This window comes from Elephas maximus, chromosome 1, assembly GCF_024166365.1.
Source record: "Elephas maximus indicus isolate mEleMax1 chromosome 1, mEleMax1 primary haplotype, whole genome shotgun sequence".
Taxonomy (NCBI): domain Eukaryota; kingdom Metazoa; phylum Chordata; class Mammalia; order Proboscidea; family Elephantidae; genus Elephas; species Elephas maximus.
In genome coordinates, this window is record NC_064819.1 from 5,622,454 (window position 1) to 5,647,411 (window position 24,958).

General features: G+C 41.6%; 1 protein-coding gene and 1 pseudogene across 3 annotated transcripts in view; one reads left to right on the plus strand and one right to left on the minus strand.

Annotated features, from left to right (window-relative positions):
• LSAMP (limbic system associated membrane protein) overlaps nucleotides 1-24,958 on the minus strand; it is a 991,063-nt gene that overhangs the window by 411,267 nt on the left and 554,838 nt on the right. The window lies entirely within an intron of this gene.
• On the plus strand, nucleotides 373-3,863 carry LOC126057162 (B-cell CLL/lymphoma 7 protein family member A-like; annotated as a pseudogene).

A 24,958-nucleotide genomic window follows, 5' to 3' on the forward strand; every position in this document is an offset into this window, starting at 1 on the left:
TCTTCCCTTTTGCCCTCAACTTACATCGCCAAAGCCCTGCTTCATTTTGAGTCCCTATGCTCCAGGAGACAGCTACTCTTTACCCTGCTTCCTTTTGAAGACAAAAGAAAAAAAAAAAAAATCTTGGTCCCTTTTCTGCTTATTGGGGGTGGAATTAAAAAGGGGTAAATGGAAAGATCACTGAAGCTAGCACACTGGAACCTCATACCCGAAGAGAAAGCAAATGTGTGTTGTGTGTGGATGGTTTGGTAGTAGCTGGGTGAACACAAACTGAGGGCAGGGGAACTCTGAGGCAAAACCCTGTGGTTTTGACATCACTCCAGCATTTCTACAGATAGCAGAGGATTCAAAGCCTTTGTTACTACTGCCAGGATGGGACTAAAGAGACGCAGGTCAGAAGAGGAGAATTCAGAGTGAAGTGGACGAGAGCAGTCTGTCTTCATTGAAAGGAGGTGAAGGGAGGAAACAGTTGTCCCGCGCCCTGCCTCAGATAAGCAAGGAGAAATGACTGCCTTCTGGGTACAGGTCATGTGGACAAAAAAACCATTCATTTCCTTTTTACATAGAATCACATAAAACCTTGAAACATACATGAAATTCATGCCAATTCTTGTTTATTTTTGTACCCACCATTCTTATTTTATTGGTTGGTTCTTTACCTCTGGATTTCCATCAGTATTAACTATCTTAAGAATTCCTTGAGCAGCCATGATAATGCTCAAAAAAAATATTTTAAACACCTTTGGTGGAGGTGGAAATGATCACATTAGGATCTTCCTTGAGAGGTTTGTTTTAGGGGCTCTAAAGTGGCCGAACAGTTCTATTCTGTCCTATACAGTCACTATGAGTTGGAATAGACTCAACAGCACTGGGTTAAAGTGGCCAAAGAAGAACTGACACCTTTGAATTATGGTGTTGGCAATGAATATTGAATATACCATAGGGTGCCAAAATAACTAACAAATCTGTCTTGGAAGAAGTACAGCCAGAATGCTCCTTAGAAGCAAGGATGGTGATACTTTGGACATACTATCAGGAGGGATCAACCCTGGAGCAGGACATCATGCTTGGTAAAGCAGAGCGTCAGTGAAAAAGAGGAAGACCCTCAATGAGATGAACTGACACAGTGGAACAACAATGGGCTCAAGCATAACAACAATCATGGGGATGGTACAGGACTAGTGTTTCATTCTGTTGTACATGGGATCACTATGAGTCGGAAGTGACTTAATGGCACCTAACAACAACAACAAAGTGTCTGGTGTGAACTAGGTTGGATGATTTATAAGGCCTATTCTATTCAACAAAATGGCAAATTGATCCTGGGCAACAACCAAATGAAGAATGTGTAACAAATAAGTGCTTCCTGAATTGCACATTTGCCTGGTAATGAAGATCAATTATCAAATATGCTTGCTCAAAGTTTATCCAAAGATTAATGAAATATCTCTGATTTCAGAATCATCTGTTCTTGTAAAATCTAAAGCCCCTGAGTTTAGATAGGTAAATGTGACTCATAATCAAAATTCAGTCTGTTTTCAAATGAATGACTAAACTTTGAGTGTCCCTCAGGATAGAAGTTCTGCCTGTTCCTAAAGTGGAAATTAAGGGGGCAAAAACTTAGATGTTGCCATTTTTAAGTGGCATTGATGAACAAAGCAATAGAAATGGTGTTGGAAACTAATGCTCGGTACTAACAAAACCTCTCAGTGCCCTCGATAGATTCAGAGTTGAAAATGCCATTCCATTTTAATTGAGCAAAAGGAAATAAACTCAGAGGTGAGGCCAAGATGACGGAGTAGTCAGATGCTTCCGGTGATCCCTCTTACAACTAAGACCTAAAAAAACAAGTGAAACATTATATATACGACAAGCTAGGAGCCCTGAACATCAAAGGCAAAGTTAGGAAATCAGACTGAGCGGTAGGGGGAGGGAAGTGGTGAGGAGTTGCCGGAACTGACTCTGGGAACTGGCACCCCTCAGGCATGATCTCGGCGGGGCTGGCAGTAGCGTTCCGGACACTGTTTCCTCAGGGAGAGACAGTGAGCCACACAGCCTACTCATGCCTTTGGAACCAGAAAAGAACAGTGCTCTCAGCAAAAGCTAAGTATTTGCGTTTATTTTACCACACCCTCAGCCCTCAAGCCGGCTTCTGTGGCTGTCAATTTTCCTGGGCCTGAGATAGGTCCTATTGCGTGACCTGAGCCATTCTCCTTGGAGAAGGAATAAATCAATAACTGGGGGGAAAGATAATCTGCCAGCTCCCCTAAACTGGAGCACTCAGGACAGAAGTGGCTCCTGCCCAGGCACAAATGGTCCGTGGACTTTGAATACCTGTCACCCCTGCATAGACCTGTGTGGGCCCATTTCAGGAGCTTAGGCCCATGTTGGCAGACTGCAACAGTGTATGTACTAGAGATCTGACTTCAACTGTTTCAACTGTGCAGTGGAGTGGTGGGTTTTTGATGTTTGACACCACTTTGCCTATTAAGCAGGATCCTCACCTACCCACATCAGGGCCTGAGGGCTGGTGGCTCCATCCATATCACCTAGCCACCCACAACAGGAAAAGTGGTACCTCCCAGTCCTCAAAACCAAAAGCATTGGGTACCCATGGTCTGGCTGCAGAACCTACCCACCTGTGTGTTCTAGGGAACAGGGACGCTGTTTCCTCACAGACACTTGGGAGACGGTTGTCAGCCCCCTGCCTTGTTCAGAATGTGATCCCCTGCTGCAACCAGATACCTGTGCCTACACCAATCATTCCTGCCCCTCTAAGACTGTGGGTCAGAGCCTGTACTACACACTTGGTGACCAACTACCTAGACACCTGAGCTGAATCCATACAAGAAAAGTGAATAGACTCCTAGGTTTCATATACCTGGTAAGAGCTCTAACTATCTGGTGACAGGACATTAAATCTTCAAAGGTGCAAATAATCAAGATAGCTCACTTAAGCAGCCTATTTGGGCATATCAAAACAAAACAAAACAAGAAGCTACGATACAGTAAGCAGATCATGATCACCTCAACAAGCTCTCAGAACAAAGAATCAAGGCAATGATGTCTTCCTGGAATTTACCAGAGGCAGGATTCAAAAGATTAATTTAAGAGTGTGTGAGTGTGTGTGTGAATGTCTGTGTGAGTGAGTCACGAGCAAGCAAGTGTGGCCACCACGGAATAGGAGCAGGACCAGTGGTGCAGCCTCAGCCTCTGTTCCCAGCAGCACCGTCTCAGGTAGGTTGGTTTGAGCCAACACCAGGAGCCGGGCCAAAGATGATATCAAGAGGGTCATGGCAGCTATGGAGAAAGTGTGCAAATGGGAGAAGAAGTGGGTGCCTGTGGATGATACGTCCCTGTGAATCTACAAGTGGCTCTCTGTGATGGAGTCCGGGGTTGACAAGAAAAACAAAAACAAGTAGAAGGGCAAGGATGAGAAGTGTGGCTCAGAGGTGGCCACTCTGGAGAACAGCTCCTATCCAGGGATGATGGACATGCATGATGACAACAGCAACCAGAGCTCCATTGGAGGTGCCTCCCCCATCAAAAGGGAGAACAGCAGTAACTCCAGCCCTGCTCCAGAGCCCAACTCAGCCGTGCCCAGTGATGATGCAGAAGCCAAGGTGGATGAAACCCAGGCTGATGGGAAGGAGTACCTCAGGGCCAAAGATGCCTCTGACGAGCAGAACTCGCACTCTTTGATGGAAAACTCGACAAGCAGCTCAGAAAAAGTGGAAAGGCAGCCATCTGGTGATACGAGTCTCACCACAGACACATCAGAACTCTCTCAAGATTTGGAAGGAGTGCCACCCTTGAAAAAGATGAAACTGGAGGCTTACCAACAAAACTCCAAGGAAATGTAGACACTAGATGAGAAGCTTGGACCCGCGCTTACAGAAGCTACATCAGCAGGCTTAATTCTAGAACAACGGCACACAAGTAGTTCCGCTTGGCTGCAAACAGAACTCCTAACCCTTCAAGTTTACCAAGACCAAATCCCAGAAGACCCTGTACGGAATCACTTCTAAGACACTGAAGAACTCTCTGCTGTGAAGCAAAACACTGAAACTTTTTAAGTTGCTGTCTTTGGGAAGGGGGAGCCGGCCTTTCAGGAGTGTCCATCTGTCCGTCTGAACATTGTCTCTGAAGCCAAGATTCCATTTCAGTTGCTGCTATATCCCCTCCCACTCCCCCCCACCCCACCAACTTCTCTATTTAACGATATAAGCTATTGGAGGTGGTACCAGTCAGGAATCCACTTACCATCGAGGCTTTTCACTGTCCAGCCAGTTCTGTCCACTTTTGTGCTTTGTGCCCTCGAGGTGACCTCTGGCCTGTTTCCTGGTTGTTTTTACATCTCCTTTTGGAAAGTGCCCCCTTGGTTTTGTTGTGGTGGCAACAGCCACCACCATCCTCATATCTCTCACCTCCCTGCCCCAGGACTTTGAACGGACCTAGAGCAGGCAGGAAGGAGATGGGGAAATGGAGGCTGGGGAGGAGCAGGAAGGCCCCAGCCTGCTCATTTCCAGGTGCAAGGACTTTGGTGAGCCCCAAGCCTGGGGTGGGGCCAGCACCAGCCTCCGAGGCCCTAAAAGTCACAGGGGTCAGGGCACAGTCCCCAAGAGCTGGCCTCCTTGGTGCAGGCTGTGAACACGAGTTGCTTTCACTTGCTTGAGGCAGTTGAGGCCGGGGTTTCCAAGTCTCTCTTTGGCCAGGCTGAGATACAGAGCCCCTAGATTCTTCTGGCACTTGCACCCTACACCGCCCACCATCACTGCTTCCTCCCAGACATCCTAAGAATGAGATGGCTTCTCTGACTGGCTACAAGTGCATCTTTTTCCAGTTACCATGGTCTGAACAGACTACAGGAATAGCTGGTGCCGAACTTTCTCATAGGAAATTGCTTGGGTTTCAAATCCAAAGTAACCTGCTACCCTCTGCTCCCCCTCACCCTGCTCTTCCCCGGCAGCTGACCAAAACTGGCTTGCTTCTGCTTTGCGTTCCTGTCTCTCAGAGTGAACAAAATAGTTGTTCCCAGAATGTACTGTCAGCCTCCAGCAGGGAGTGGGCCTTGGTAGATGCGTCTTGAAGGCTCTACACAAGGCACCAAGCAATCAGAAAGATTTGCACTATCTCCAGAAAGGAGTGATTGAATCCCCCCTGCCACCATCTCTGTCCCACCTGCCTGGGAACAGCTTCCTCTCACAAAAATGGAGCTGCCCCTTGAACAAACTGTCCAACCATGGTTCTGAGGCCTGGTTTGCTCTTAATTAATCTACAGACTTCTTGGGCCTGAAACATTTTCCTGAGCATTCTTTACTGCAGTGGAGTTCCAAATGCCTTTAAGTTGTGTGTTATAGGGGGTGGGGGTCTGTGTGTTTGGTTGGCTGTTTTTTTTTTTTGGCTAATTTGTGCATTATTCAGGTACTGCCTTCATCGTGTGGATCTATCTCTCGACCACCATGGGAAGTGTCTCCTAGAATCTGTTTTCTAAGCATTTCTGAGGGTGAGGCTCTTACTTTTTTTTTCTTTTGTAAGGGAGCCAATCTATTTCCTGCACTTCAAGGAGAGTCAAAATGTTCCTGAATTTCAAATATCTCATGCAAAATGCCCACCAAAATACGGGAAAAAAAAAATTTAAAAATCTTAATGTTGAAGTTTGCAATGCCGAGAGGTTTCTGTCTTAAAAAAAAAAAAAAAAAAGGAAAGGAAAAAATCCTTGTACCTCTGGATCTTCCCCCTCAGGCAGTCAGTTCCGTGGAGAAGTGTGTTCTGCATCTCCATGTGGAAACAACCAGATGTGTTAGCTGCCAACACGTCTCAGGGTGGCTTTACCTCTAGATTCCGTAGAGCTGGAGTAACATTTTTTGTTGCATGCAGCAAAACTTCATTTTTTGATGAAAGAGGTATTGGAGATTGATATCCTTTTGTTTGTGGTAAACCAGAGGGTGCAGCCTTGGAGAACTAAAGGAGAGTCAAACACATGCATCCACAGAAGTGGAAAGTCAGCAAGGTTGCCTGCAGCTCTCACCTATGGTGTCTTTCAGACAGGCCAGAGGAGTTTACACAGTTGAGGATGAAGACACTGCCCACAGTACCGAGGCTGTCATCCATTTTTCTCTGAAATGCCGGAAGGTAGGAACGGACTTGTGGTCAAGACCAGTCGGACCCCACCATGACCGTGCCAGCAGAGCGCCAGCCACCCTGCACGCAGTGCTGGCCAAGAAGGCCTTCCGCACAGAATGATCGGACTGCAAAAATCCAGATGTGCTTCCTTTCCCAGCACGGTAGACCTCTCAGAGCCAATGCCCTCATCCCACCCTGGACCCCTCACCCCCTCACCACTGTAGCATCAAAGCACTCTCACCTGCTGAGCCAAGGGCAGGAAGTCCAAGAAAACACCTTCCTTCCTTGGCCACCAGGTCCCCAATGGCCTGAAAATCTCCCAGGGCTGACTTATTCCCTGCCAAACTCCAAGTTGGGGGAAGCTGTGGCTACACATTCCACAAAGTGCTGGCACTTACACTCACTACCTGGAAGGCAGTTAACTGGTTCCTAGAGGGTGGAGACCTCCCAAGATCACACAGTGGAACGGTTTAGAATGTTCATTATCACTAAGGACCTGGTAGAGGTATAAATAACTATTTTCACTGTATCCTAATTTTTTTTGCCTCTTATGATTTCTGTGTGTGTGTGTGTGTGTATGTGTTGCGCAGCAGTATAATTTTTTACTTACTTATTCCATCATAAGCTATGGTATGTACAATATAAAATGGTTCCATTTCAGAAAATAAAAAAAAAAAAGGAGAGATTAATTTACAGAACTCTTCAAAAAATCAGGAAGGATACCAGGCAAAATGCAGAAAAAGCCAAGGAACACACAGATAAAGCAGTTGAAGAAGTTAAGAAGGTTAGTCAAGAACTTAATGAAAAATTTAATAGGCTGCAAAAATCCACAGAGAGACAGCAATCAGAAACTTAGAAGATTTACGATAAAATTTCAGAATTGGACAGCTCTGTAGAAGGTCAGAGAAGCAGAATTCAGGAAAGGGAAGTCAGAGTTAGTGAGAATGAAGATAAAATACTTGGCACCAATATATTCAAAGAAAAATCAGATAAAAGAATTTAAGAAAAAATGAAGAAAACCTAAGAATCATGCTCGACTGTATGAAGAGAAATGAACTACGAGTGATTGGAGTGCCAGAACAGGGAGGGATAACAGAAAATACAGAGAAACTGTTGAAGATTTGTTCGCAGAAACCTTTCCTGATATCGTGCAAGATGAGAAGATGTCTATCCAAGATGCTCACTGAACCCCACATAAGGTAGATCTCAAAAGAAAGTCACCAAGATATATTATAATCAAACATGCCAAAACCAAAGATCAAGAGAGAATTTTAAGAGCAGCTAGGGATAAATGAAAAGTCACCTACAAAGGAGAGCCAACAAGAATAAGCTCAGATGACATGGCAGAAACCACACAGGCTAGAAGGCAATGGGATGACTTACATAAAGCATTGAAGGAAAAAAAAATTGCCAACTAAGAATCATAACCCACAGCCGTCGAGTCATATATCCAGTAGAACTATTTCTCAGATATGAAGGCAAAATTAGGACACTTCCAGATAAACAGAAGTTTAGGGAATTTGTAAAAACCAAAGCAAAACTATAAGAAATACTAAAGGGACTACTCTGGTTAGAAAAACAATAATATCAGATATCAACCCAAGACTAGAACGCAGGACAGAGCAACCAGATATCAACCCAGACAGGGAAATCACAAAAATAAATCAAAGTTAGGAAAAAAAAAAAAAAACTCAAAACAGGGAAACAGCAATGTCATTACGTAAAAGATGACAACATTAAATCAATAAAGAGGGACTAAAAAATGTAGTCACAGATCTTTCATATGGAGAAGAAGTCAGGGCAATACAAAGAAATGTAAGTTTGTTTTAAACTTAGAAAAATAGGGGTAAATATTAAGGTAAACACAAACAAGACTAACACTTCTACACATCAAAATAAAATACAGGACAAACAAAGATTCAGCAAAAACAAAATCCACAACAATGAAAAGGAGGAAAAAACCATATGTAAAGAAAAACTACTCAGCACAAAAAATTAAGTGGAAAAAAGAAACTGTCAACAACACACAAAAAAAGACATCAAAATGACAGCACTAAACTCATAAAAAAAAATTACCTATCCATAATTATGTTGAATGTAAATGGACTAAATGCACCAATAAAGAGTTGAGAGTTGCAGAACGGATAAAAAAACACGATCCATCTATTTGCTGCCTACAAGAGACACACTGGACATAAAGACAGAAACAAACTAAAACTCAAAGGATGGAAAAAAATATATCCAGCAAACAACAATCAAAAAACAGCAGGAGTGGCTGTATTAATTTCTGACAAAAGAGACTTTAAAGTTAAATACACTACAAAGGATAAGGAAGGACAACTATATAATTATTAAAGGGACAATATACCAGGAGGATATAAGCATATTAAATATTCATGCACCCAACAACAGGGCTTCAAGGTACATAAAACAAACTCTAACAACGCTGAAAAGTGAGATAGACAGCTCCATAATAATAGTAGGAGACTTCATCACACCACTTTCGGTAAAGGCCAGAACAACCAGAAAGAAGATCAATAAAGATACAGAAGATCTTAATGCCACAATCAAACACCATGACCTCATAGATATGTACAGAACACTCCACACAACAGCATCCAAGTATACTTTCTTTTCCAATGCACATGGAACATTTTCTAGAATAGACCACATATTAGGTCATAAAGCAAGTCTTAGCAGAATCCAAAACATTGAAATATTACAAAGAATCTTCTCTGACCATAGGCCATAAAAGTAGAAATCAATAACAGAAAAAGGAGGGAAAAGAAATCAAACACTTGGAAACTGAACAATACCCTGCTCAAAAATGACTGGGTTATAGAAGAAATTAAGGATGGAATAAAGAAATTCATAGAATACAGTGAGAATGAAAAAACTTCCTATCAGAACCTTTGGAATACAGCTGAAGCAGTGCTCAGAGGTCAGTTTATATCAATAAATGCACACATACAAAAAAGAAGGGCCAAAATCAAAGAATTATCCCAACAACTTGATCAAATAGAAAGAGAGCAACAAAAGAAACCCTTAGGCACTGGAAGAAAGCAAATAATAAATATTAGAGCAGAATTAAATGAAATAAGAATAGAAAAACAATTGAAAGTGGTAACAAGACCAAAAGCTGATTCTTTGAAAAAATTAACAAAATCGATAAACCATTGGCCAAACTGACAAAAGAAAACCAGGAGTGGAAGCAAAAACCAAAATAAGAAATGAGATGGGCAATATCACGACAGGCCCAACTGAAATTAAAAGAATTGTGTCAGATTAATATGAATAATTATAATTCTAACAAATTTGAAAACCTGGAAGCAATGGACAAATTTCTAGAAGCACACTACCTACCTAAACTAATATAAACACAGGGAACCCAGTACAGAGGGAGAACAACTAAATAAACCCATAACAAAAGAAGATATTGAAAATGTAATTAAAAAGCACTCAATAAAAAAAAAAAAGCCCTTGCCCTGACGGCTTCACTGGAGAATTCTACCAAACTTTCAGAGAAGAGTTAACACCACTACTACTAAAGGTATTTCAGAGCATAGGAAAGGATGGAATATTCCCAAACTCATTCTATGAAGCCAGCATACCCCTGATACCAAAACCAGGTAAAGACACCACAAAAAAAGAAAATCACAGACCTATATCCCTCATGAACTTAAATGCAAAAATTCTCAACAAAATTCTAGCCAATAGAATTCCAAATCATATCAAAAAAATAATTCACCATGACCACGTGGGATTCATACCAGGTATACAGGAATGGTTCAACATTAGAAAAACAATCAGTGCAATCCATCATATAAATAAAACAAAAGATAAGAACCACATGATCTTATCAGTTGATGCAGAAAAGACATTTGACAGAGTCCAACACCCATTCATGATAAAAACTCTCAGAAAAATAGGAATAGAAGGAAAATATCCCAACATAATAAAGGGCATTGATACGAAGCCAACAGCCAACATCATCCTAAATGGAGAGAGTCTGAAAGCATTCCCCTTGAGAATGGGAACCAGACAAGGATGCCCATTATCACCACTCATATTCAACTTTGTGTTAGTGGTCCTGGCCAGAGCAATTAGGCTAGAAAAAGAAATAAGGCACCCAAATTGGTAAGGAAGAAGTAAAAGTATCTCTATTTCCAGATGATATGATCTTATACAAAGAAAACCCTAAAGAATCCTCAAGAAAATTACTGAAACTAATAGAAGAGTTAAGCAGATTATCAGGATACAAGACAAACATACAAAAATCAGTTTTGGATTCCTCTACACAAACAAAGAGAATGTCAAAGAGAAATCACCAAATCAATGCCATTTACAATAGTCCCCAAGAAGATAAAATACTTAGGAATAAACCTAACCAGAGACGTAAAAACCTATACAAAGAAAAATAAAAGAACTGCAAGAAACCAAAAGAGACCTATGTAAATGGAAAATCATACCTTGCTCACGGATAGGAAGACTCAACATTGTAAAAATGTCTAGTCCACCCAAAGTGACCTATAGATACAATGCAATTCCGATCCAAATTTCAATGACATTTGGAGAAACAAATCACCAGCTTCATACAGAAGGAAAAGAGGCCCCGGATAAGCAAAAAAAAAAAAAAGCATTACTGAAAATGAAGAACAAAGTGGGAGGTCTCACTCACACTACCTGATTTTAGAACATATTATACCGCCAGAGTAGTAAAAACAGCCTGGTACTGGTACAACAACAGATACATAGACCATTGGAACAGAACTGAGAATACAGACATAAATCTATCTACGTATGAGCAGCTGATATTTGACAAAGACCCAAAGTTCCTTAAATGGGAAAAAGACCATCTCTTCGACAAATGGTGCTGGCATAACTAGATATCCATCTGCAAAAAAACAAAAAAGAAACAAGACCCATACCTCACACCATGCACAAAAACTAACTCAAAATGGATCAAAGACCTAGATATCTAAAATGATGAAGATCATGGGAGAAAAAATAGGGACAGTGCTAGGAGCCCTAATACACACACACACCCAGGGCGGCTGAGTCAATTCTGACTCATAGTGACCCTATAGGACAGAGTAGAACTGCCCCATAGAGTTTCCAAGAAGCGCCTGGCGAATTTGAATTGCGGACCCTTTGGTTAGCAGCTGTAGCACTTAACCACTATGCCACTAGGGCTTCCGGGAGCCCTAATACATGGCATAAACAGTATACAAAACATTACTAACAATGCACAAACACCAGAAAAGAAACAACGTAGTTATCTGACTGGGCCTCCTACAAATCAAACACCTGTGCTCATGCAAAGACTTCACCAAAAGAGTAAGAAGACTACCTACAGACTGGGAAAAAGTTTTTAGCTATGACATTTCTGATCAGCGTGTGATCTCTAAAATCTACATGATGCAGCAAAAACTCAACATCAAAAAGACAACCCAAGTTAAAAATTGGGCAAAAGATATGAATGGGCACTTCACCAAAGAAGACGTTCAGGCAGCTAACAGATACATGAAGTAATGCTCACAATCATTAGCCATTAGAGAAAAGCAAATCAAAAGTACAAGGAGATACCATCTCACTCCAACAAGGCTGGCATTAATCCAAAAAACACAAAACAATAAATGCTGGAGAGGTTGTGGAGAGACTGGAACACATATATACTGCTGGTGGGAATGTAAAATGGTACAACCACTTTGAAAATCGATTTGGCACTTCCTTAAAAAGCTAGAAATAGAATTACCATATGATCCAGCAATCCCACTCCTTGGAATATATCCTGGAGAAATGAGTCTTTATACGAGCAGATACATGCACTGTTTAAAACAGCAAAATGATGGAAGCAACCAAGGTGCCCATTAACAGATAAATGGGTAAATAAATTATGGTATATTCACACAATGGAATACTACTCATCTATAAAGAACAATGATGAATCCGTGAAAAACTGCATAACATGGAGGAATCTGGAAGACGTGCTGTGTGAAATTGGTCAGTTGCAAAGGACAAACATTGTGTGAGACCACTGTTATAAGACCTCAAGAAATAGTTTAAACACAGAAGAAAATATTCTTTGATGGTTACGAGGGTGGGAAGGGGAGGAGGGAGGGAAAGGGGTATTCACTAATTAGATAGTAGACAAGACCTATTTTAGGTGAAGGCAAAGACAACACACTATACAGGAGAGGTCAGCACAACTGGACTAAACCAAAAGCAAAGAAGTTTCTGGAATAAACTGAACACTTCAAAGGTCAGAGTAGCAGGGCGGGGCTTTGAGGACCATGGTTTCAGGGGACATCTAGGTCAATTGGCATAATAAAATCTATTAAGGAAACATTCTGCATCCCACTTTGGTGAGTGGCATCCAGGGTCTTAAGCACTAGCAAGCGGCCATCTAAGATGTATCAATTGGTCTCAACCCACCTGGAGCAAAGGAAAATGAAGAACACCAAAGACACAAGGTAATTATGAGCCCAAGAAACAGAAAGGGCCACATAAACCAGAGACTACATCAGCCTGGGACCAGAAGAACTAGATGGTGCCCGGCTATAACTGATGATGCCCTGACAGGGAACACAACAGAGAACCCCTGAGGGAGCAGGAGAGCAGTGGGATGCAGACCTCAAATTCTCGTAAAAAGACCAGACTTAGTGGTCTGATAAAGACTAGAAGGACCCAGAGGCCATGGTCCCCAGATCTTCTGTTAGCCCAAGACTGGAACAATTCCCAAAGCCAACTCTTCAGACAGGGATTGGAATGGACTATAAAACAGAAAATAATACTGGTGAGGAGTGAGTTTCTTGGCTCAAGTAGACACAGGAGGCTGTGTGGGCAGCTCCTGTCTGGAGGGGAGATGAGAAGGCAGAGGGGGACAGGAGCTGGCTGAACGGACACAGGGAATGCAGGGTGGAGAGGAGGAGTGTGCTGTCTCATTAGGCAGAGAGCGATTAGGAGTACATGGCAATGTGTATATAAATTTTTGTATGAGGGACTGACTTGATTGGTAAACTTTCACTTAAAGCACAAAAAAAAAAAAGGAAACATACTTATTTTGGTTACAATAAAAGAAATCTTGAGTTCAGTGCCATAAATCATTCTACCTAGCTACCTATTTTGAAAACTTCTGGATTGTGGGGGCATTTTCTCTTCTGTTCTTGTACCTGGATATATTTGGAGCATTAATTACACTTCAGGTAAACTGTATTACTGGTTGACCTTTTGCTTCCATAGGTTTCAGCACACTGCTACAGTAGAATTCACATATGAACATGATTTACATAGATTGAAGTCAGCTGGGCATTAGGCTTATGAACAGTGTTAACAGAGCCTTTACTGCCTGAAAATTTTTCTACCCTTCTGAAGCATGTGTGGCTCCATCAAGCTTCGGATTACCTATTCTTATATTGTCACTATCATCAAATGTGAAGGGTTATAATAACAATGTTGTTGTTGTTGTTAGGTGTCATCGAGTTGATTCTGACTCATAGCGACCCCGTGCACAACAGAAGACAATACTGCCCGGTCCTGCACCATCCTTACAATCGTTGTTATGCTTGAGCCCATTGTTGCAGCCACTGTGTCAATCTACTTCGTTGAGGGTCTTCCTCTTTTCCACTGACCCTGTACTTTGCCAAGCATGATGTCCTTCTCCAGGGACTGATTCCTCCTGACAACGTGTCCAAAATATGTAAGACACAGTCTTGCCACCTTTGCTTCTAAGGAGCATTCTTGTTGTACTTCCTCCAAAACAGATTTGTTTGTTCTTTGTAAAAAACAATACCTAGCACTTTTCAGTACTTACTAAATGCTTTATATATATTGGAGTCCTGATGGCGCAGCGGTTAAGAGCTTGGCTGCTAACCAAAAGGTCGACGGTTGGAATCTACCAGCCCACTCCGAAGAAACCCTACGAGGCAGTTCTATTCTGTCCTATAGGGCCGCTATGAGCCCAGAATCGACTCAAAGGCAAAGAGTTTGGTTTTATATATTTTCTGGTTTTATACATACTAATTAATTCACTCCTTTTTACCATTCTAGAAGATAGTACCATTCATAATCCCATATTATAGATGTGAAAATTGAATTTACATAGCCTGAGTTAGGAGCTTAGGTCTGCCTCTTTTTGTCTTAAGATCCTGTACTCTAAAACACTACTCTATATCCTCTATACTGTGTACTCTCATATGTCACCATTGGTGAACAGATTTGAATCAATTAACCTGACTGCATGTTTTCTTTCTCACCACTCTCTATGTATCTTTCCCAAAGATGAACGTTTGGTAGCAAGGTATGGCCTTATAGAACAACGAGGAAAATTTTTTGGTCAAGGTTGCGTAAACAGCTATGTTTTCCTGCTTAAAACTCCAGAAAGGTAATGGTCTAGCGTCTTTTTTCTCAGTCTATCCTACTTCAGTTTGGAAATTTTATACCTTTCTATATATCCTTCTAGTGTCGGATTGTCAACCTTGGCACTATTGACATTTTGGGCTGGTATTTATCTGTTGTGAGAAGTTGTCATATGCTTTTATAAGACATTTTACAACATCCCTGGCCTCTCTTTACCCGATGCTATTAGCATGCTCCCACCCAAGTTGTGGCAACTAAAACTCTCTTCAGACATTGTCAAATGTCTTGGTGGTGGGGAGGAGGCGGGGATAAAACTATCCCATTTGAGAACCATTGCTGTGGAGGGGTACGTTGGATAGACTAAAGGATATGCTGATCGACCAGGCTACAGGTAAATGAACCATTTTACTCAAAGACAATGGCAGTCCCCACAATGGATGACTTGACCCTAAAATCTAATTACTATTGTATCTCTGATTCAAGAGTAAAAATAACTGTTGAATCAGGTGCCTAAAGAATTCCAAAAAGCCATATTAACTTCATTCTCTAAGACGCTGCTCCATTTAATTAAAAAGTGATAAAGGATGTTTTTACATATTACCATTGCTTTTCAAACATTCATCTCTTATCACACATCCTTTTCAAAAAGCAAAAATACATTAAAGACTTACATTTAGGTGCTTGAAAGGGTTTTAAGACAAACATTCAGTCTATCTTCTTCCATGTAGAATGTGAAGCACAAGGATCTTGGCAGGCTACTAAATAATTACTACAGTCAGTTTGGAAACCCTGGTGGCATAGTGGTTAAGTGCTACAGCTGCTAACCAAAAGGTCGGCAGTTCAAATCCACCAGGTGCTCCTTGGAAACTCTATGGGGCAGTTCTCCTCTGTCTTCTAGTGTTGCTATGAGTCGGAATCGACTCAACAGCAGTGGGTTTGGTTTTGATTTTTTACAGTCAGTTTAATGCCAGTGGACAGAAAAAGGTTGCTTCTGCTTCTCTGCTCTGCTCGAGGGAGGAGCAATGCCACTTTCCCCCAACTCAGCACAGACATAACCTCAGCACATGGCAACAAGATGCCATTTCCTGGGCATTGAAGCAGCATCCCAGTGTGAAATGCCACCCAACAAAACTTACCAGCAAGGCCACTATGTTAGCTTGCTACTATGTGAAGCAGGCCTGCCAACATACCATGTCTGTGTGCAAAGGGTCCTGGATGATTGAAGGGAAAATGGAAAGGACTCATTCTCAATGCTTGTCCACTCTGCTTTCATAGGCTCCCCTACTCCACCTCCCAGAGCCCAGTGAAATGCCTTGTAAATTCCCTCTGCCTCCTCTTTACAAACTTAAGGCAGAGAGAATTTCAGCCCCCATTGAATTAAGGTATTGCCATGTTAGAATGCTTTAGCTAGACAGACAGACAGAATGTACTCAGGGGAAATGCTCAGGGTTGATTACCTGGCAGGGTGTTGTATACGGAGAGAAAGGCTGCTTTGCTTTCTAGGTATAAAGCCATGGGAATAATAATATGTAAATGGCAGTATCAAGATTTCTGACAGCTCAGCACTACTTCTCCTTGCCCAAAGATTTCACCTCGCCTTGTTAACTGTTCTAACAACCCTGTCTTTTTTTGTCTGTTTGTTTGTGTAATTCTTGTTTCCTCCCATTTAGCACACAGAAAAAAGCATTAGTATCACTCTTGGTTTTAAATGAACCCTATTAATATTCACCTCTGCAAGGGACTCTGGGATAGCTTTGATAAATGTGACCATGAAGCTGATGTGACACGGATGAGTGTGACGTTTGTGTGTTCATGGGGAACTGCTTCGTGTACAAGTGGGAGGTGGCTGAGACGGAAGCCTGGCAGGTCTCTATTTCTGATCCACAGTGAGCCATCTAAAGTGGAAATGTAATTACGCTGAAAAAAATAACTTATCGAAAATAGCACAAAATAAGCAATCCTTCTGAAGATAAAACAAACTTCACTACTTTCTAATCAGGAGGTTATTCCCGTATCAGAATTCTCAGCTCTTACAACCCCGGTTGTCAAAACGCAGAAAGCTGCATAGGAGGGCGAGGAAAACAGAACCTGTTTATAGAGGAGGAGAAAGGTGTGCATGGGGGTTCAGGCTGCATTCAGTTGCTTCTATTTCTCTCTCCGTTTCCTCTTAGCAGTGGAAGTTGCCTCTGAACGTCCACATGCCTTGTGGTGGTGATTACATTTCCAGAATGGGGAAAAAAAGACTGTCTGCCACTTACAAAACTCTTTATAGCAGATGTCAAAAGTTCTTGAAAATAGGATCATTCCGTATACATGGGTTGATGGAGGTGGGCCTCGTGAAGTTTGTTAGATTTAAAATGAAATACATAAATAAGCAAGGTGGTGTTGAAGGATTACAAGCAGCATAAAGACAGTTATTCTCATCATTTCAAAGGATCTTCTAACCTAAGCAAGATCGAACATTCAAATATGGACACACAGAATAAAAGAGAAAAAATTAACTTCTTTTAAAAACTGCCTCCAACTATTTCTCTGTATTCTATTTAGTATTCTTTTATTTTTATGAGCCTTGGTCCTGTTTTGGGAATAGGTGTCCATTTCCTCAATATAAAGAATACATATGCTATCACAATGAGTGTCTTCAAAGAAGATGTTGGCAGAAACAAGTAGAGAGTGAATGTAGTAGTAGATGCAGGTCTGGCAATTCTTTTGGGGGGAGAGATGGCAAATCTGACAGAAGATGATCGGGTAAAAAAAAAAAGTTAAACCTCAGATAACTCAAAAAGATTGTGCCTGGAGTGGTCAAAAAAAAGTACAAAAGGCGAGAATTATTCACAAGTTGAATGTCCTTTAGGTGTTTCTGAGAAGCAAATAGAAAGGTTGATGACTACATGACTATCGTTTATTGAGCACATTCTCTATAGCAAGCCCTGTTCTCAGGCAGAGCACCCTTGAGATGTTCTTTACACTTCGCAGCTCACATACAATGAAACTGAGGCCAAAAGTGACTAACCGTGCTGCAAGGTAAATGTTACCACTCTCAGTTAGCATAAGGTACAAACCCATGCTTAAGAAGTTTAGAAACTCCTGCCAGGTCCCAGGGCCTACAAGGTCAAAGCCAGCCAGGTCCACCTAACTCCAGATTAGCTCTTTTCCTCCATTTACTCATACTTTTGACACTTTGGCCCTGTATTTAAAAAAAAAAAAAATTGCCATTGAGTCAATTCCAACTAATAGTGACCCTACAGGGTAGAGTAGGACTGCCCCATAGGGTTTCCAAGGAGCAGCTGGTGGGTTTGAACTGCCAACCTCTTGATTAGCAGCTGAGATCTTAACCATTGTGCCACCAGAGCTTCGGCCCTATATTAAAAAAAACAAAAAACGAAACCCATTGCCATTGAGTCGATTCCTACTCATAGCAACCCTATAGGACAGAGTAGAACTCCCCTCATAGAGTTTCCAAGGAGCGCCTGGTGGATTTGAATTGGTGATCTTTTGGTTAGCAGCAGTAGCACTTAGCCACTATGCCACCAGGGTTTCCATTTCCCCATATTAGGAGATGGGAAATAGAGATCCATTTTTCATGCACTAACATAGGTGTGTTGGCTATTCAAGCCATTCTCCATCTATAAGACGACTCCCTTAAAACATTTCTTAGACTTTATAACATGCAAAAATGTTTATTTTTAAAGCCGACATGGCTTTGATTCTGTGCTACATTGCCTTTGGGGTGAATGCAGCCCTCCTGTTCCTAGTTTGATTGTTGAGAGCTTGCATATGGTAAAGGCATCTCCATCTGGTGGTCCAATGAGAACCCATTAAGCATGGAGGTAGACTGCGTGACAGTGAAAAAATACAGAGCAGGGAAGCTCAGCCTGGGGTACATCACTTCACCTCTGGAAAAAAGAAACAGGAAATAAAAATACAGCCCGCACAGCCTACTGAGCAATTGTTCCCACACAGCAACTCTGGGCTAATTGATTTGGACACCACAGCTAATTTTCCCTCAGACATCTGTTAGCACACATTAGTGGATGTCGTTAGGTAGGGAGGCATAGATTAGATAGGGACCAGAGCTCAAAGGCCCTGGTTTGGGAGGCTGGAGCAGACGGATGAATGATAATAGACAGAGTTTGCCAGTGCCCCAGCAACATCAGATACTTCTGCTGTGGCAACCCTGAAAAGAAGGGATGATGGCTGGGGAGCCAGGGCAGTTGCGGCATCATAGCCTGATCACTATGGGAATTTTCCCAAATACTAAATGATTTCTGAACTTCCAGGGCCAAAAGAAGGATGCTCCAGACATTGACACAGCCAAAACACCCATGAAATAAAGACAAGCATTGTCAATGCTACTTTCTGTCCCCTCTCCAAGTCACACCCATTCCCATATTTTAGATGTTAGTATACAGTGATGTTCCAGGGGCTCAGTCATACACAAGTCAGGCAGATGACAACACGGCTGGTCAGGTCAGGGTTGTTCAAATCATCTCCCATTGAAAGAACTGAGAAATAAGTCCTGTTTTATTTATTCTTTCTTAGACAGCCATGCTGAGATACTTAACTGATGCTAGAATGCAGTTTTCATCCTTTGGGACACGGTGTTCAGTTGAGTAAATCAGAAAAACCATCTGATGCCCTCAAGGAAATCCTCCATGAGCTGGTCTATACTGATGGCTACTCTCAACAAATACATTTAAATGATTATGATTTTATTTCAGAAGTAGAATGATTCTATGCATCGCAAGTAAGTGGGAGAAGAAAAAGGTTGTGTCTCAGTCCAAAACATAAAAATCCTACAGGTCAATATTTCTATTGGTGATATAGACTTAGCCTTTCCCTCACTGCTCCTGGCATCCTTTATAAAATATTCCTTTAACTATTTCACGGAAACCCTGGTGGTATAGTGGTTAAGAGCTATGGCTGCCTAACTAAAAGGTCAGCAGTTCGAATCTACCAGGCGCTCCTTGAAAACGGTATGGGGCAGTTCTACTCTGTCTCATAGGGTCGCTATGAGTCGGAATCAACTCAATGGCAATAGGTTAATTATGTCACTCCCCTCCAAAAATCCATAGCCTAGTCTGTACTGGAAACTTCATTTTCCTTTTGCAGGCCTTTCAAAGGCCATGACATTTTGGCTTTCATGGATTATTCTCACTTCATCTCCCCCTATTCCTTTCCATGTTCCTTCTCCTCCATTAAAAAGACACTATTTGCCACTTCCTGAATACACCGACCACTTCTACACATATTCATCCATTTCTTTGGTTACTTCTGCCCACTTGGACAATTTTGGCTTATACTCAAGGCCCTTCCGCACTTCTCCTCAGTGAAACCTTTCTCAGATACCAGGGAGAGAGTCATTCCCTCCCCATGGCCAACTGGACTTTGCTCACATTTCTATAGATGTTTTCAAGCGTTATAATTTTTCATTTGCATCTCTGTTCTCTCCTCCTCCCAACTTGCTTCCCTGGTATATGTGTACATTTAGCCCTTGATGGCAGGACTATGTTAATAGATAGTTAGATAGATAGATTATATATTAGATACTATGCCAGATCTGTCATATAATATTTCACAAGTGCTTTCTTGATCCAGTATTGAGGTCATGGCTAAAAACTCTTAATTCCCATTTTTGGGCAGTTTGCTATGCTCACAGCCCAACTACTTCCCTTACCAGGCTCTAACACTCCTGAAAAAAAAAAAAAAAATTTTTTTTTTTTTTTTTTTACTGTTAGAGGTCTCAGAAGCCTAACACCCAGGGCAAGTCCCTTCTAGTTTCAGCCCATGGAATTATTCAAAATCTCCAATCCATAGCAAGCCTACAAAACCTAGTTCACACCACCCCACTTGCCATACATAAGCTGCCTTCTATGGTTCCAGCTTGTTGCTACCCTGTCCCCAGGTGCAAACCCTGTGTGGCTCTGCATGGCAGCATTCTCTCTTTTGGAGTGGTAAATAGCAAAGAGTTTTGGCTTTCACCTATCCATGTGTCTTTGTGTTGTGTCCCACCATCCAAAGAACCTATGATCATATCTAATATCAGATAATTATGAAACAAAGTCCTTTCATTATTTTATATAAGATACTATCATCATCTCCATTTTACAGATTAGCAGCTGAGGTTTGCTGTTGTTGTTATTAGGTGTCATCAAGTCAGTTCCGACTCATAACAACCCTATGTAAAATGACAAAATACAGCCTGGTCCTTAGACATCCTCACATTCATTATGCTTGAGCCCACTCTTGCAGACACTGCGTCAATCTATCTCACTAAGGTTCTTCCTTTTTTTCGCTGAACGTCTACTTTACCAAGCGTGATTTCCTTTTCCAGGGACTGATCCCTCCGAATATGTCCAAAGTATGTGAGAAGTCTTGCCATCCTTATTTCTAAGGAGCATTCTGGCTGTACATCTTCTAAGGCAGATTTGTTCATTCTTTGGCAGTTCATGGTATATTTAGTATTCTTCGCCAACACCATAATTCAAAGGCATCAGTCATTCTTCAGTCTTCCTTATTCATTTTTCAGCTTTTGCATACATATGAGGCGATTAAAAACCATAGCTTGGTTCAGGTGTGCATTAGTCCTCAAAGTGACATCTTGGCTTTCCAACACCGAAGAGGTCTCTTACAGCAGATTTTCCCAATGAAATAACGTCATTTGATTTCTTGACTGCTGCTTTCATGGGCTTTGATTATGGATCCATGTAAAAGAAATCCTTGACAATTTCTGTTTTCTATATTTATCATGATGTTGCTTATTGGTCCAGTTACGAGGATTTTTGCTTTATGTTGAGATGTAATCCATAGTGAAGGCTGTAGTCTTTGATCTTCAACAGCAAGTGCTTCAAGTCTTCTTACTTTCAGCAAGCAAGGCTGTCATCTGCATATTGCAGGTTGTTAATGAGTCTTCCTCCAATCCCGATGCCTCATTCTTCTTCATATAGTCCAGTTTCTTGGATTATTTGCTCAGCATACAGACTGAATAAGTATGTTGAAAAGCTACAACCCTGATACACACCTTTCTTGATTTTAAACATGCAGTATTCCTTTGCTCTGTTTGAACAAGTGCCTCTTGATCTAGGTACATGTTCCTCATCAGCACGATTAAGATTTCTGGAATTCTCATTCTTCAAAATGTTATCCATAACTTGTTATGATCCACACAGTCGAATGCCTTTGGATAGTCAATAAAACACAGGTAAACATCTTTCTGGTATTCTCTGCTTTCAGCCAGGATCCATCTGACATCAGCAATGATATCCCTGGATCCACATCCTCCTCTGAATCCTGCTTGAATTTCAAGAAGTTCCCTGTCGATATATTGCTGCAATAATTTTTAAATTAACTTCAGCAAAATTCTACATACATGTGATATTTATGATATTGTTTGATAATTTCTCTCACCAAGGTCATATTTTCAACCACTGTTTCCGCTCCTTTATTTCCAACTTTTGCATTCCAATCACCACTAATTATCAATGCATCTTGATTGCATTGGTTTAGCCAGGTGATAAAACTCATCCAAGTCACAGAGCTAAAGTTGCAATACCAGAATCAAAATCCAGGGTTCTGTTTTCAGAGCCAGAACGCCTTTCACTATGTAATAACTTTCTGATTCTTGTCTCCATTATGATATGAGACAAATTAAAATAGGGTATAGTGAAGGCACAGGGGTTAAAAACAAAGAGAATCTAGGCATTACCATAACAGAAGAAGTGAAAGGCAGTGTAGGAATGGATGAGGTGAGGTTCTCTGCTGCAACTACCATGGGAGGTGATGCTGTACAAGCTCAGCTGAGCACAGAACCTCCTCTTGGTTCACTCTCAGGTGATGATTAGAAGAAAAATACGGTGCCTGTGTTGCAGAGGATTGAAACGTCTCCAGTAGAGCGTGGGGCCAGGGGTGTCCGTCTATCCTGGTTTTAATGGGATTGATCTTGCTTTGCTATCTCTGATTGCTGCCAAGTAGAGTCAGAAGGCATCAGTGTTAGTAATTCAGGAGAGGTTTCTGGCTACACAAGTAGCTGTTAGTGGTTCAGGGTTGGCCTGTGGGAAAAGCAGGGAGTAGACAGTTTATCTTCAGTAGACTGTACCTTCCTATGTGTTTCCTTTTTTCGAAGTGACCATTAGCCAGGAAAGAGTATGTTTTTAACATTTTTAACATTCTAGTAATTTATGGTAAACTATTGGTGACATCTGCCAACTCCCTCCTTCACCCTTACCCAGCAAAAAAAGGCATTTGCTTTTTAATTCTGTCATAAGCCCTGTGAAGGTTGGATAGTTACCATAGGTATTACAGCAGGGCTGGTTACTTACATAGTCACCTCCCCTGAGTAGTCATAAAACTTTTTCTTTCCCTTGGTTATGAGGAGTCTCTAGGTACTTCAGGCATTTCCTCACCTCCTACCATCCTGGATCGACTAACCATTTTTTTCTGAAGAAGGATAGTCTTGGATGCATAAAAACGTATTTTTAATATCAACTATCAAAATGAATGTTTTCACTGTATATTTCTATTAGTGTGTCTTTTAATCAACTGCCTTGGTCATCTAGTGCTGCTATAACAGAAATACAAGTAGACGGCTTTAACAAAGAGAAGTTTATTTCCTCACAGTAAAGTAGGCTAAAAGTCCAAATTCAGGGCATCAGCTCCAGGGGAAGACTTTCTCTATTGGCCTTCTCATCAATCTCCCTCTGGACTAGGAGCTTCTCTGCACAGAGACGCTGAGTCCAAAGGACACACTCTGCTCCTGGTTCTTCTTTCTTGGAGGTATGAGGTCCCCCCTCTCTGCTTGGTTCCATTTCTTTTTCATCTCTTGAGAGATAAAAGGTGGCACAATCCACACCCCAGGAAAGCTCCCTTTACATTGGATCAGGGATGTGACCTGGGTAAGAGTGTTATTATCCCACCCTAATCCTCTTTAACATAAAATTACAGTCACAAAATGAGGACAACTACACAATACTATGATCATGGCTTAACCAAGTTGACACATATTTTGGGGAGACATAATTCAATCTATGACACCAACATCAATTACCGAACTAAAACAGATAGAGCAAGGCAGTGTTTACCAGTAACCAGATGCCATTTCATTGATTCCGACTCACGTGACCCCACGTGTGACAGAGTAGCACTGTGCTCCACAGGATTGTCGGTAGCTGATTTTTTGGAACTACATCACCAGGGCTTTCCTCCAGGTTGCCTCTGAGGGGAGTCAAACCTCTATCCTTTGGGTTGACAGCAAAGCATGTTAAATATTTGTACCACCCAGGGATTCCAGGCAGAGTTGGGAAAGGTCAAAGCCCTTGTACATTTACCTTATTTAACAGAGAATCCTTCTCTTGAAAAAAAAAAAAAAGAAAAAGTGAAAGGTCCATGGAGCCTGACAATCTTTTTTACGGATTCCTTCTATTTGTACACTCCACCCACTCCCAAATCCATCCTGCTCTATTTGGGAGGCTGATCCATGGCATTCTGGCCAGTGAGGAGGATGGTAAAAAATCTGAAGGAGAAGGGAGAGAGAAGTCTGGGCATTTATTCCTTGGCTCCCTCACCACAGTGTCTCTGTGGGCTGACTGCAGTCTCCCACTACATGCCCAGCCCTTGTTGGGAAACCCTTTGCATACTGTTCTCCGTTTCTTTGGCTTCTAGTAACTGCTCCCTCCCGGTATCCTCTTCAGACCTAGAGGTGATAACAGCTTTCTGATGTTACTAGCCCCAAGGTTCTGCACTACCCCAGTGATTTTCTTACCCCCTGCCTTCTGCCTAAATATTAAAAAACTCTCTATTAAACTCCTTTGAAATTATCCAATTTGAGTGTGCCATCTGTTTCCTGCAGGTACCCTGACTGATGATGCCCTGTAACTCAGATTTACCTTTATAGTGAAACCTGAATATGGTCCTTGGAGAAATTAGAAACAAAGGCATCCACTAAGTCACAGAGTAGAAAATCGGTGACTTAGCCTAGAGAAGTACCAGGAAACCAGATGAATTCTCCCTGCCAGATACTGGTCATTCCAAAGTGGCTCATATTCACCCACTAAATCATGTTTCCCAGCCAAGGTTTTAACAGCAAAATAAAAGATTTGGAGAAAGCTTTGCTCTTCCCAGGCCAAGGGCATATTTCCCAGTTACTTCTAAATGACTTCTTTTCAAAAAGTCTAAAATATGAATTGCTGTGAAATGCTGTCTTTTTTCCAACAGCCATAAAATTCATTTGTATCAGCAGAGTGATCAAGGACATCTTGTGAAAGATACGTTGTGCCTCATAAGGTCACAGTACTGGTAGCCTGGAGTCCAGAATTTTGACAGTATTCCCCACAATCCCAGAATGGCAGGAAAGTGTTAAATAATAAAACCATCGGGAAAGTCTTTGCGATGGCGACATGATGAATCTTCTTTCAAGTCTTCCCCCAGCAGAAACCTGGTAGCAGTAGCAGTGAGGGACATATTTGGGAAACTCATTTTC